This window comes from Acanthisitta chloris, unplaced genomic scaffold (genome assembly GCF_000695815.1).
Source record: "Acanthisitta chloris isolate BGI_N310 unplaced genomic scaffold, ASM69581v1 scaffold15773, whole genome shotgun sequence".
Lineage (NCBI taxonomy): Eukaryota > Metazoa > Chordata > Aves > Passeriformes > Acanthisittidae > Acanthisitta > Acanthisitta chloris.
Window position 1 is genome coordinate 74550 of NW_008665548.1, and position 14481 is coordinate 89030.

Sequence of the window (14481 nt, forward strand, 5' to 3'; positions counted from 1 at the left end):
CAATTCACACTGCTCTAATTCCACATAGCAGTTTCCGTATTAAGTCCTCAGTGATAATATGTAAAGCAGTTATGACTTTGCACAAGTTATACAAGTAACAACTACTAAAGATATCTTGAAACAGTCATAAGAAAAAATATTTTTCATCCTTTTTAGCCATATCCATGTCAGCCCTGAAGCCTGGCATCTAATAGCCAAATTCAGCTGATAAATATGGATAGCAAAATGATCAAAGATGTTAATCCATTTTTCGGAGAAAAATATTTTATGATGCCTTAGTCTCCTTCAGCTTCTGTTCCCAGTAAAGAATCCTGGGTAATATGTAACAGACCTGCTTACTAAGAGATAAGTCTTTCATTCTGGTAATTTATGCACTCATTAGCAACCACAAATTTCAAGGTACACAATTTTTTATCCAAAATGGCTTGTGTTTAGTTGAAAAAAACAAACAAAACCAACCACCTGAAGTTCTTTTCTGTGCTAACAAGCAGAAAATCGAAAAAAAATAATGCAACTGATTTAAAATTCCCTTGCCCTCAGAGGAAATTAATGCAAATTTATGGATTGCCATCAGAAATACAAATTAAACTAATTTGGATAGAATAACAACCCTATTACAGATACAGAACATCTCTTCAGATGGCTGTTCATTGACTATTAACAATTCCTGTACATACACACACTTATGAAGAGTAAAGAACAGAAGCATTTCTCATGCTGCTAAACCAAACTAAGAATTACCACGGTTAGCTTGTAAATTGCCTTCAATATGTGAGGGTTTGTGATACTTGCCATTTTGGCCACTATTGAGTGCAATGAAGGCTTGAATTGCCACCACCACACCACAATACCTTTCTTAGAAAGTGATTCTGTGTTTCCATGAGTAAATTATTCTTTCCAAATTTGTCTTCCCAGTCATCGCTTGCAGTCAATGAATAAGTTGTGTGACAACAGCAATCATTCAGTGACTAAACACAGATGGTCTTGGGATCTTGGAAAACTAAATCTTCTCTTCTTATGCATGCCTAAAGAGGCTACATCAGCCCACAGAGCTGAGATATGAAAGCTGTGCCCTATGTTAAAGTTGTGCTACACCCTGGGAACTGGCTGACAGAAGTAGAGCAAACTCTTGGTGGTGTAAGATTAATTGCTCTTTCACTCTCATAATGGAAACCACATAACTTGTGTTTTATTAAAGTTAATAGTCATCTCTGTATTCTTATGTTCAAGATCTAGAAACTGCTGTTGCTATCATTGAAATGTTAAAAATAAGTTGGATCTTTCTAAGTATTACCTATTTTCATAGGCATGATTCCTGATCTAAAAATCTGTAATGGAAAAAGGTCTACAGACACTTAAAATTCAGTATAATCATAGTGCTGGCATGCTGCATCTCTTTGAGTTGGAAAAATTTATTCCATAACCTATAATATCTTTTTGTTGTCTTATTTAACATAGGCAATTCAAAATGCAGCTGATTATTAGTATGGACAAGTAGTAATTTTCATTTTCCATTCATTTGTAAACTAACTGGTGTCCAAAAGCTCACATTTGACAATTTGTCAAATGTTGCTACTGTACCTTCACTGCTGTCTTCAGAATAACAGATGTTTCCATTCTCTGTTGTGCAGTCAGGAAATTGAGAAACATTTTGATATATCTTTGATTAAAGATACCAGTGGCCACAGAGTAAAACACTTTGAGCTGCCAATTTTTGTTTCTTCAGCTGAGAGATAAACATTGTATGAATCTCAATCTCAACAAGATGTATTAAGTAATTTATGAAATCTTGGGAAATAAAAACATGTACTTTAAAATTACCTGTAAGTTACCTGTAGAAAGTACTGGTATGCTTTGATTACTTCTTCACAGGCCACCTTGTCATTTTCTGTATTTTCACATTTCTCTAAAAAGAATGCATTAAAGAAGTTCTATTTCTGAAGAAGTTATAAAATGTTTTCCAAACACCATCTTTTGAATGGTGTTTTTTGTTGAGTTTATTGTCAGCAACTAGAAAGCTTCCACATAAGTCACAGAACTATCAGTAGCAATTAACATTCATTCATAAATGAAAAGCAAATTCCCTCTTACTCTGGAACACATCTCTGTCCTCCAGTCAAAGGCTGCAGTTGGACTAGTTGATGTTCATGTACATGTTCAAAGTCCAGGTAGGGCTTATTCTGAGATAACAGGTCTTTTAAAAATATTTATCTCAGGATCAATATGTGATTTTTAAAATCATCCTTAGCTACCAAAAGTTACGAAATATTGAGCAAGAAGTTCACTGCATACTTCATAGGTAGACTGAAGATATTCAAGAATTAAGTGTTTCAGTGATGACTGCTGATCTTTTTGAATCATGTCTAACAGCACACAGCATTGTTTGACTTTTAAGTTTCAACATGCAAGTAAACTACAGAGGTCAAGTACATAGGACTAGTGTTGGAACAAGAAGATAGTTTAGGGAAATTAAATGACCTTTAGTAAATAGCTCAGATTCACTCATTTAAGCATGCCTGGGAGAGCCAGTACCTTGCTTGGTCCTTCCATGTGCTCTGTGCCTGTGTCCTTCAGCCTTTAAATACAGTGCTAACATTGCACATGACAGCAATCTCTACCACTGAATGACTGGTTTGGGAGTTCTTGGTGGAATGGAGAAAGGGGGGACTTAAACATACTAAGTATGCTAAATTCCTCCTAATATCTTTTGCACCATTTTTAAAACAGCCTTCCCTGAAGCACTTGGTTTTGTCACAAAGCTATGAGACTTGCTTTTAACAAATTTCTTGACAGCACTGATTGCACCAAGCATATGTTGCTTCGAGGTCCTGTGGAACTGGTGTTCTGCACAGCATATAAATTACTGAGCCTGGATAAATTCATCCAGGTTAAACCTCTACCTTGATCTTACCATGCCTGAAAAATATGTGATTGTTAGCAACTTTTGAAGTCTACTCTGTGGCCATATGAACATAGTAGTTACAATAAAGCGTACCAGTATCTCGATTAATCTCGATTAGGCCAGAATTTGGGATAATGAACTTTTCCAAATATTTCCCTCTTTATCTGTTGTTTCCTTAACGGAGCTATAGATAAAAGGAGAGAGATCAATTTGGTTTTAGAAGCCAGTTTCAACAAAGGAGTCACATCCAGGATTTTTATTTCAGTACTGTCTCAGTAAGTCAGTACTATCTCAGGATAAACAGATTGTTACAAGGTAGAGTTATTGTTTGTGAGTTCTACAGCATGTCATGATTTAACCAAAAATTTCACAGCTTTATCCTTCTGCTCAGTTATGGAATGAGTAAATGAAATGCAGTTCTTTTAGAAAGAGATGGATGATTTCTCTAATGCTTATTGAATGAATTGATGAAAAACAAAAAGGAAGAAAAAATTCTCATTTTTAGATAAGCTTTGTTTCACAAAAAAAATTGAGAACATTAGCAGTGCTGTTTATGGACACCACTTGTGGAGCCTCCATAGTGCTGACAATAACTTGACTAGATATATCGCCATATGCCCTGCAGACAGGCCAAACATTCTTCACAGGCCAGGATACATTCTCCAGAATTGCTCAAAGCAAAAGCAAGAGAAGATTTTGTGTATCCTCTGTGGCCCTTATCAGAGCTTGTTGTCTTTCTGTTGAGAGGCTTGTGAGAAAACCTTCATGGAACAACTTGTGTTGTTCAACAATCTTGTGTACCTAAGATTCATTGCAAAGAATTGATTTAATTCTTTTGTGCCTGATCATACAAGTCTCAGTGCCTTAAAATTGCTGCTACTCAGTGTGACAGTTGCTGCTGCATCAAAATTTCCTATGTCACCCATACCATCTGTGACACTGCTTATAAGCTATAGTAAGATAGAGTTGGATTTCAGGAAGAGCTAATGTTTACCCTTAAAAATTTCAAGCTGGCCTAGTAGTTTCTGCTTCTCTTCAGTATGCACAGCTTGCTCCTGGGAAAGATAGTCACAAGAACTGTGATAAGATAAAGAAGGGCCCATAAGTACCCCGTGAGCCAGAATAAATACGAAGGTTTTGCATAGCTACCTTTTAAGTATTTCAGGTCAAGATGATCACAAAAACTCTTCTATAAGTAGTACACAAGATAACCACTGTAATAACCAAATTTTCAATCTGTATAATTTCCGTAAACTCAAGTGTATATCTGAATTTGTGGGCAAATTAATTTTCTGCTTTTTAAAAATAAAAGGTAGAAGCAGATGAAGCACATTACCCAAGTCAGAAAGGCTCTTCTATGTCAATTCTCTAGTGTTTTGTCTCATCCTTATCCCTTCCTCTTGTTTAAATTCTTTGGGGACTGAGCTCCCCAAAAGTGCCAGGAGCTAAACAGAGATTTGAAAGCCACAAACACAAGGCACTACTGTAAATTTTTGTATGGATCAATGCAGCAATAGAGACCCTGAATTTTGAAAATTTACATCATTCATTGAATGCAAAGAGATTAAATGCATCTTTTTTGAGAGATCTGAGAATGCTAACATTTTTTCCCATCTTCAGTGATTTATGAAACTTCTTATTCATAACCAAGATGTCCAGCCACACACAGAAGTTTGACTTGTGAAACACATGTATTTTGAACTTTACTTAATGCTTCGTACTTTTGCATACAGAACATGATTTCTGTATGCATGTATGATTTATGCAGCATGAAGAGTTGCTCATACTTTTTCTTTAAATGCAGTTTTGACTGGAGTTGTCAGCATCACAAACTATTATACATTTTGTTAGAACAGAAGAACACCAAAGGAATTACTGGATTTGCTGCAGACATTTCAAAGGCAGAAATGTCTGCTTGGAGAGGGTACTTGGGGGTGAAGTTACAAGTTTTACATTGTTTTCTGTTCTGCCCGGTTGGCCTTCTGCCCTGCTAACCCAGTTGCAGCCTTCACCCTTTGACATTTACCAAATGCTTGCTAAACTAGCTAAATATCTAAAAGGCTTCCAAATGGACATTTTCAGAAGATCATCACTGATATAAATGATAAAGATACACTTGGGGAACATCACTCAAAGTTGAACTTATTCACCAGCTGGAACTTTAAAAATGTCAAATCAGTAAACTAGCAAAACATTTCTGTTTTCTGTATTATGCTTGCTCAGATGAAGAGCCTTGCATTTCATATGCTTAATTCAACCCTTAAATTAAGGAGTTAGCTAGGTTTGTAACTTTAGGTTTGTACTTGCAGAAGTCTTACAAATAATCCCTGACAGCGAAGAAATAGAAAGCTCTGTGCATTTACACATCAGAAAGGATCAAGATGGAATTGGCTGAAGGCAGCCCTCTAGCAAGATTATTCAGCATGACTCTAATGACTTTTCAGTCCCAAAACATTACCTGTAATAACAGTGGCAAGGTCGGAGAAATGCATTTATTTTATATAATATCATCTTTTCAGAATTATTCAATACACTGAATACTTAACTCAAGCTGACCTTAGCTAGCATAATTAGCAGCACACATATTTTCAAATGCCTTAAATTTCTTTTCTGTGTTTTTCTTTAAATCAGCTGTTTGAAGGTAGACGTAACAAGAGCAAAAAATAGATGCTAGATTTTAATAAATGCTGAAACCTAAGTAAGGCTCAAAGATGAAGTCACAAAAGCCTTAACCTTGTGGTAAGGATGGCAACATGCAGCAGTGACTAGACCAGAGTCCTGTACTGACTGAAACCTGAACTCCAGGACTTTTCATACAGGAGGAAATCCTGCCAGCTATTATAGAGTCCCTGCAATTGTACATGGATCTAAAAATCATTAGAAGAGAATCTCTCATGCTCAGGAGCCTTCCTGGATGAGAAGAGCAGGACCATTATGGAGCATGAACAACTCACTGGTGTATAAGGTGAATACCTAAGATATGACAAAAGCAACAAGAAGAAAGAATGGTACAAATGCAAAAGGGATTCTACTCAAAAATATTCATGGCTGTGACTGAACCAAACAGTTTAATAGAAAGATGTACCATGAGCCATACTGGTATGGTTAAAATAGTAGGTGGGGTTTTTTTTCAGAATGAAACTAAATAATTTCATACTAATTCTAACAGTGAATGTGAATACTGGCCACTGGTTTTTATTTTACATGGCATTATACTATCCTGTACCATCTATTCTTTAGACACAGGGTCCCAGATAATTAAATGGAGGGAACAAAAAGTAAAGCAAAACCACATTGTTTCGCTCTGTCTTTCCCTGACAGAAGTTTTGAAGCTTTCTTGTGAGTCCAATAAAAGTAAATCAGAGACTTTAGCACCTATTCAGGCAATACTTAAACGAATTAAAAATCAAAACCAATGAGATAATCTGATGGACACATCCACAGGAAGTAGAGCACTGAAATAAGAACAGAGCAAACTACTAATAACTGCCTCTGATCTGTATTTTCATTGTGAACCTTTGATAGACATTCGGAAAATTTCACAGGTCTGAAAATTACATTAATATAAAAATTATACAACTTATTCCAGGTGGGTTTTTTTGGGTGGTTTTTTTTCTGCACTGGAATTGTCTCTTCTGTCCTTCTATTGTGGCAGATCCTTATATGACTCTAAAGGAAAAGGGTCCACTCCTTATCTTTACCTCTGTCAAAGACAGGAGTGTTCAGCCTTCATGAGGGGACATATCTGCTGACAAATCCTATGCCAAACTGTCCTCGTCAAAATACTGAACCTGTGACATGGTGGAAATTAAATAACTTCAACTAATTCAACAAAAAAATTTCTAATTTATATGAGTCAAAGACAATAATTCAGTGCCTTGCTTTCTCTGTTTCTTTCCTGACTTGATCTACCTTTAATTATGGAAAATCAAGCAAAATGAAAGTAATCCTACCTTAATATGTGACCTGGTTGTCACAGAAGGCTAGATACTCCTTATCTAGATGGAAGTGACTTTCAAAATCATTATGGTATAGTAAATCAAGCAATGTAGCATATGTAGCAAATGAAATGCACAAACAAGGACATAAAAACCAGAAAAAAGTTTTATGTAACCAGTTATCTGCAGCTGGGTACTGTAGTTTGCAAGATGGAGAGAAAGAAGGATGAGAACTGGTCAGTTCTAACTTCCAGGCTCATTTGAACAGATGTAACTCCTAAACTGCCTTATTGAATTCAGTATGAATTTAACAGATATTAGACAAATTCCTACTCGTCCCTCCATCTTCATTTTCTCCTAGATAGAAGTGATACTGTAAAGTGTGCTTTGGGCACTGATCATTCCTTTCACATACTGCAACCAGTGCAATGCTTACATAAATATTATTCTTGTGATTTTAGCCTGACAAAGGTCAATGAAGAGTGGCATCCAGTCGCCTTCTGAAAGCATTATACATTTTCATCTAATACACTGGATTCTGTGTTACCATCAAAACCTGGAAGACAAAACACTTTTTCCACCTTGAAATTGGTACTGTCTAGTCATTCCTCAAAAATGGCATCATTTTGCTGTTCTTCCTAAAAAATTACCTGGAGATCAGGATGATAACAGAAATGTCAAAGTGGTTTTTATAAAGCAAGTATGAAAATTAGGAAGCATACTGCAAGAGTGGATGTAGATAAGAAACCACTAATAAATGCTTATAAAGTCACTGGATCCTCACTTGACCTGCTCTAAAAATATTTACTAACATTAAAAGCTATTTCCACTTCTATAAAGGGACAGCTCAGGATAACAAAAATAGCTTACAGAAATGTCAAAGTGGTTTTTATAAAGCAAGTATGAAAATTAGGAAGCATACTGCAAGAGTGGATGTAGATAAGAAACCACTAATAAATGCTTATAAAGTCACTGGATCCTCACTTGACCTGCTCTAAAAATATTTACTAACATTAAAAGCTATTTCCACTTCTATAAAGGGACAGCTCAGGATAACAAAAATAGCTTGCTATTCATAGGAACAGAGCAGGGGAAATAGGTACTTCAGTAGTTCATTTATATGCAGAACTGAAGAAAGAAATGCCTTCTCATAAAAAATCATGGGGTACTAAATCCCTTAATATTTTGAAGAACTCTATTTTCCTCCATCTCTCCAGTCTTTCTTAACAGGTAGGTACAGATTTGAGGTACCAGGTGGTTCTTCTCACTTTCTCCTGGGATTTCTCTGCTGTTCCCACTGTAGACAGGGCTGTCTGGCAGACAGAGCCCCATCTCCAGCATCTACCATCCAGTCCCATGCCATATTCTTCAATCCATCTCACTTTATAACCTTTCTCAATCACATGCAAGATTTCATAGTTCAATGCAGTTAAATTTCCAAACGTCTTCCCTAGAATATGACAACACTTGATTTACCTGAAGACTACCCTATGTCCAATGTTTACAGTAGTAAATTAAAAAATAGGTATTTAGAAACTGATTCTTACTTGCAGTTAGCTGATGAATTCAGCAAATAGTAACACTTTCCATGAAAGAATCCAGAATTAAAAGGGAAATTGACATACTGACCTAATAGGGTCTCATTTCTATGTATACCAGAAGTCTGCAGTAAGCTTTTAGCTAACAGCTTTGCAAAACACAGCCAAACACAAATGCTCCTATTGTAATACTCCAGCTATTTTAATTACAGCAACTAACAAAGCTTTTGTGTTTTCTGTGCAACCACCCAGTTCATAGTTTGAGCAGAAGACATTTCAGTTCTGGAAAATTTTGCTTGATACCAGGATTTTTGAAAGTGTTCTGAAGTTATGAAGATTCCTTACGATTTCTGCACATTTCAAAAATTTTTTAGGAAATCCTGTGTCTTCACAGTTGTAAAGGGTTAACAGTATTTGAACACTTGTTATCAAAAAACTCTAAGTTCCTCTCAATATCGACTCAAATGCTTCTCTGTAATAATTAGTACGTAATGTTTTTTTCTGGGTGTGGATATGATGTTGAGCCAGCTTTCCTCTTTTGTTAGCATTTAATGTCCAGTTATGACTGAACTCATAACTCTATATTTAGTATTCTAATTTAAGAAGTCAGATTTTTGAAACATTGGTCAGTGAGAGCTGTAGAGTGTTTAGAGAGGAGACAGAAGCCATGTAGCTAGGGTCTGAAAAAAATTTAGGAGGCTAATTTAGACCCCTCTAATTGTTTTAAGTTTAGGTCCCTCCTTTTTGAAAAAGTTTGTATCCACAATCATGATAAAAAAACAATCACGCAAGGTATTTCCCAAGCATCCAGTCTCGCAGAAAGAATAATTTTAAGTAGATTCTATTCAGAAATTATCTTTTTCCTTTTTTTAATCTGCATTCAATGTTGATGCATAATAATTATTGCTTTTTTTCAGCTTCTTGTTGTTACTTTAAACTACTTTGTGATACATTTCCTCCAGCCATTTCACATCTAAGGCAATGGATTTTAAATTGCATAAAGAACCATTGCAGGATGTTATGAAAACCCACCTGAAGACAGAACTAGACTGAGGTCTTGTGCATGTAGTAAAATAAACCATGAGCAATCATATAAACTAGCTCTGGTTTATATGGTAATTTTTCTCTTAATGATTAAGAGTTATTTTAGGTATGTGCAATTCAGAATTTAGGTCCATATAAATCCAAGTATCTTTAAAACCGCAGCGACAGAAAAAGCATTGAGAGATCATTTCTCTATAGAGAGTAAACGAAAACCACATTTCTAACTCTGCAGCTTCCTAACATCCCAAGAGACTTTTTCTTCATTACCACTGACATTAATTTTCCAGCAGCTGTGGCAGAATAGGTAAATTGCACATTTGTCTTCAAAACCTCATTGCTGCTGTTCTAGTGAAGCATTCTCCAATGGCCTCTTGTTTGAACCTCAAGTCAATCATTGGTCATGACAAGTAGCTCTTTAATCAGAAGCAAATTATAACAATCACAACACTTAGCTCTTGTGTGTCACTTCTGTCCCTCTCACCTCTTCCCACAGCTACTAGTATTCCCATAGTTTTCTCTGGCAGAAGCAACAGACACTTCATTAATTTCCATTCTTTAGTCCTCAGCAGACTCTGGGAACAGCTCTCATTTGCACTGCACGGGTACAAAACACATTACCAGCAGACAGGCAGGTATCATCAGCAACCACCTACATTTATGGGTTGAAATTTATACTTCTATATGAATTGTACAAAAGTATTCTTATGGGTGTTCTTACTGCGAAGAAAAGGTTTATATTCCAACTTCTCAGAGCACCTTACAGTGACTTGCAAAAAAATTATTTAATTAGATAAATTTGTAGTTGCTACAAAGCTACCTAGCACAGTTGCTACAAAACCCATTTATTCAATATAAGGAAGATAATTCATATCAGAGAAAGTGAAAAAATCAGCCATAGACAATACTTGCAAAATTTGAAACAGATTTCCAAGCTGATGGCATACAGAAGTATAGATTGTTTGCCAGACTCAGTCCTATAATGATAATCCCTTAAAAACTTCATTAGAAGATAGTTACATTTTTCAACTAACTATGCTAAGAAATGACAAGGAATTGCTACCATTTCTGAAGATCTTTAACAACTGCCTTATTGATCCACAAAATATATCCACCTAATGTAATCCCATAACTTCACTTGCCTGTACTTGTTACATAGGGAAAAAGATAGAAACCAGTTATATCTAAAACAATCTTGGTACACCCTTCTGTTTTCCAAATGCCAGTGTTTTATAGGCTTCTTGGGTGAGATGCAGCATCCATACCACAGTTTCATGAAAAGCCCAGCCTATATAAGTGCACCTAACCCTTCAGCCATTTGTATCAACTAACTGGGCACAGAAGAGAAGACAGAGGACACTGCAAGGGAAGGTGGGTGCAGTAAAGGACTGCTTCACAGCAAGATAGAGCTGAAGCTGGCAGGAGCTGCTGGACTTCTTCACTGATGGGAGAATTGGGAGCTGCTCAAATTCTCATTAGCCTTTCGCCTCCGCCAGCTTGAGTTCACAGCTGGTGTATCTCCTGCACACATGGTGTGAGACAGCCAGAGGAGAGCTATCCAAGGCCACTGAATCAAGGGTTATGCTGCTATAAGCAGAAAGCCAGCAGGATTTTGGGCTCCCTACTGAGGTGCACACAGGCCAGATGGAAGCCTACAAGGAGTAAAGTCCTAAAGAAATAGGACGCATGTGCTAGTTAATCACCAAATCCTCGCATTACAATTTATCACCAGATTCTGACCCATTACTTGTCATTTTCAGGCCTATGGCATCTTCTAAAACAGTCTCATTTTCAGCCCCATAAACCTATTAAAATTTAGACCTTTCAGTGCCACAAATAAACCCAGTCAGTGAATAATAGCACTGTTGTATCTGAGTCAAATGATCTAATTATTTCTCATGGCTTAGAAGGGATTTCAGACATTCATAGCTGCTTACACAAAGCATCACCTTTTTAGTATGAGAAAACATGGTGCTAAAATTTCACATGACTATTTCAGCTCAGGCTGAAATGTTGCTGTTTTAAGACTGCTCACATATTTGCAATTCACTTAACTGTTATGTGTTCCTGCCCTCCTCATCCTAATCACTGCTTTTATAATTTATGTTGGTTTCTCCCAAAGGCTCAAAACACAACCAACTCTATGCTCAGTAGATCTATCAGATGTCTCTGATTACAACCAGCTTTGCTTTTACTACCTGACTTGAGGTAATCCTGAAACATGAAATAATAGCAAATGTTGATACACAAAATCTTCTATGTTTGTATTATACAATCATAGCAGTGAGAGATTAAAGATAAAAATAGTTCATCTTTTGTCTCTGTGACAGATTTAGATCTGTTTTATGAAAATTCAGGGTTTACTGTTTGCTCACATGATCTATAGCTGTTGCCTGAAATGGTGCCCACAGTTGCAGCAGCATCTATAGCCCTTCCTGACTCTACGCCTGATCACCTCCTTGTGCAGAAAGAAGAATGGTGTCTATTTTCCCCTCCCCTGCTGTACAATCTAGAGATAAGACCCAATACTGCAATATGCAGTATGTAATCCATTGATTACAATTGCTGCTCCATGTCCTTCTCTACTGAAAGCTGAAAGTTTCCTGCCCAGGGATCCTGTGCTGGAAGAAGGCAGGGGGGTGGCATCAGACACGTGTGCCACAGGGCTGCTGCCTGTCTCCAGCTGGACATGTGCTCATGGCACCCAAGAGCCAGGTCTGATGGAGCCTGGAAATATTGTGAATTAGCTGCCAGCCACAGCCTTGGCACTCAGCAGAGGCCAGTGCTGGCTCCTGCTTCAGTTCAGGTCAGGTGGTGGCAGAAACTGGGACCTGGGACTAGTTTCTGTCACATACCAAGCTAATGTGGTAGGTGTGCCATGACACAAGAAGCATTGACTATCACTGTCACTATTTGCCCCACAGCCACCACTGGTGCTGTCCTGGTCTTCCTAGTTACATTCTTACGAGTATACAGGGTCACTGTCTTCCAGACTTCATAGGCTGAAGCCACTTATCTTCTTCTCATTATGCTTATCTAAGGAATGCTAGTCTGGGGTTGTTTTTTCTTTTTTCTTTCTCTTACTTCACACCCTAGCTCTCCACTCACTTTTGCTGCCTTTTCCTGAGGCCTTTCCAGCTTATCAGTGCCTTCCCTATAAAGTTGTGCACTGAACTTACTCAGTTTGACTTTGGTGTTCTCCCCCAGATTTAGGCTTTTCCCTTCGCTTCTCATTAACATAACTCTTTTCTTGCTATATATACAGACAAAATCCTTACAAAACTCCCTAGATATTTGACTTTAAAAATCATAACTTTTATAAATACATAAGCCTAATTCTTTGCCACGTAGTAATATTATTTTCTGTTGATGCTTGCTAGTCTCAGATTCTCTGTGCATCTTCCTTCATTGCAGTTTTCATTACTTCCAATAGTCATTTATGTTTTAATTAATTAGTTTTACTTTATATCTTAATTTGGATCACCCATTAAAAATCCATTTAATTTGAGAATTGACATTAAATTAATAGAATGGAATAGAAACATCTGGTAAGAATATAAACTACATATAAATTATCTCCTCATTTCCCTTACAGTTTTCAAAAGGGAAAAACTGAGAAAAAAATTCTCAAAACAAGGACTTTTAAGAGCAGGATTACACTTCACTCTAAATGTATTACCTCTGAATTTGTTCTTGAGACATTCAAAGTTTGTGAAAAAAAAATTCCAAAAGGCTAAACAATAGAAGTATTAGTCTTTTCTTATGCCCTAATAGCAACTGATGAGCCAATTTTTAGGATAGTAACAACACTTACTCTAAACTCATTGCAGAAAAGGGAAGTGAATGTTCCAGATGAGCAGATAGGATGAGAATGAGATTCAGAAAAGGAGACTTTTTTTCCCTTGGGAGAAGAACTGCTCCATGTAAGTACTGGCAGTAGAAAATAAGGAGTTGAGTAGAATAAAAATGGTGGGAATTCATATATATTTATTGTTCCCCTGGCTTCAAAAGGGCATTCAAAGATTGGGAACCGATCCTGAGATATCCCACCTACTCAACACCCCACCATTAACACTACAAAAATTAATCTATGCTGAAGTGGACATATTGTGAACAACTGTAGGTCACTGAAGGGATTTACAAATGTTAGCACATTTATTTTAATTAGATAACGACTAATAGCTTAGTTATCCCAGCAGGATCTGCACAGGTGGAAAAGTTAAGATAAATATTTGGTCTTGACTGTGTGGGAAAGTTTCTTCATTATATGACTTTATGTCAAAAAACTGAGGCAGGAAAGCCACGTGGCTTGTGGTTTCAACTGCTATATTTTGCTTTGGCTTACCCTATGTCATTTCAAGAGGAGTTTTAGTATGCACAGCTGTGAACCTTGGCTCCAGTGGTAATTATGCTAGCATAACTGACAAACTCTTGAAGGCAAAACCTTTGTTTTCCTAGGTCTGATGCATGAGGAATATCTATGGCTTCAGGGACATCCTGAAACAGTCATTCCAACAGATCTCACCTAAACAGCACTTTCAACTATCTGCAGGGACATATTAAATTACCATTTGAACCACACACTGTGATCAATTTAATCAAGCCAAACTAAATCAATTAAGTGAATAGCATTGGTGTGACAGCCTTCCAGTTTTGCAGTTGTACCCTTCTTACAGGCACCAAAAGATCTGTGCCTGCTTGGATGAGCAGTGACAGAGAAAATACCTCTTTACATTTTCTCTTGCAAATAAATGCCTCTGTATTACTGTTCCTATGCATCCAATATACATCCTTCAGCTTATCCAGACTTTCCAATGTGTTACACATATTTCACTATACCAGCCACTGCTCCACTGCTTTTAAAATTTCAGCATAAAGAAAACGTTAATCATCAGCCTTAACTTTCCTGTATGTTTTTCTTCCCTGTGAGCAAGCCATTACAGTATGTCTGATTACTAGGAACAAGGAATAAACATTTCCCCTCTGTGAAGAACAGGAAACAATGTTTGGAGAACAATCAAGTCTATTCTCCATGGAAAAAAGATGTAGCAATGGGGGAGAG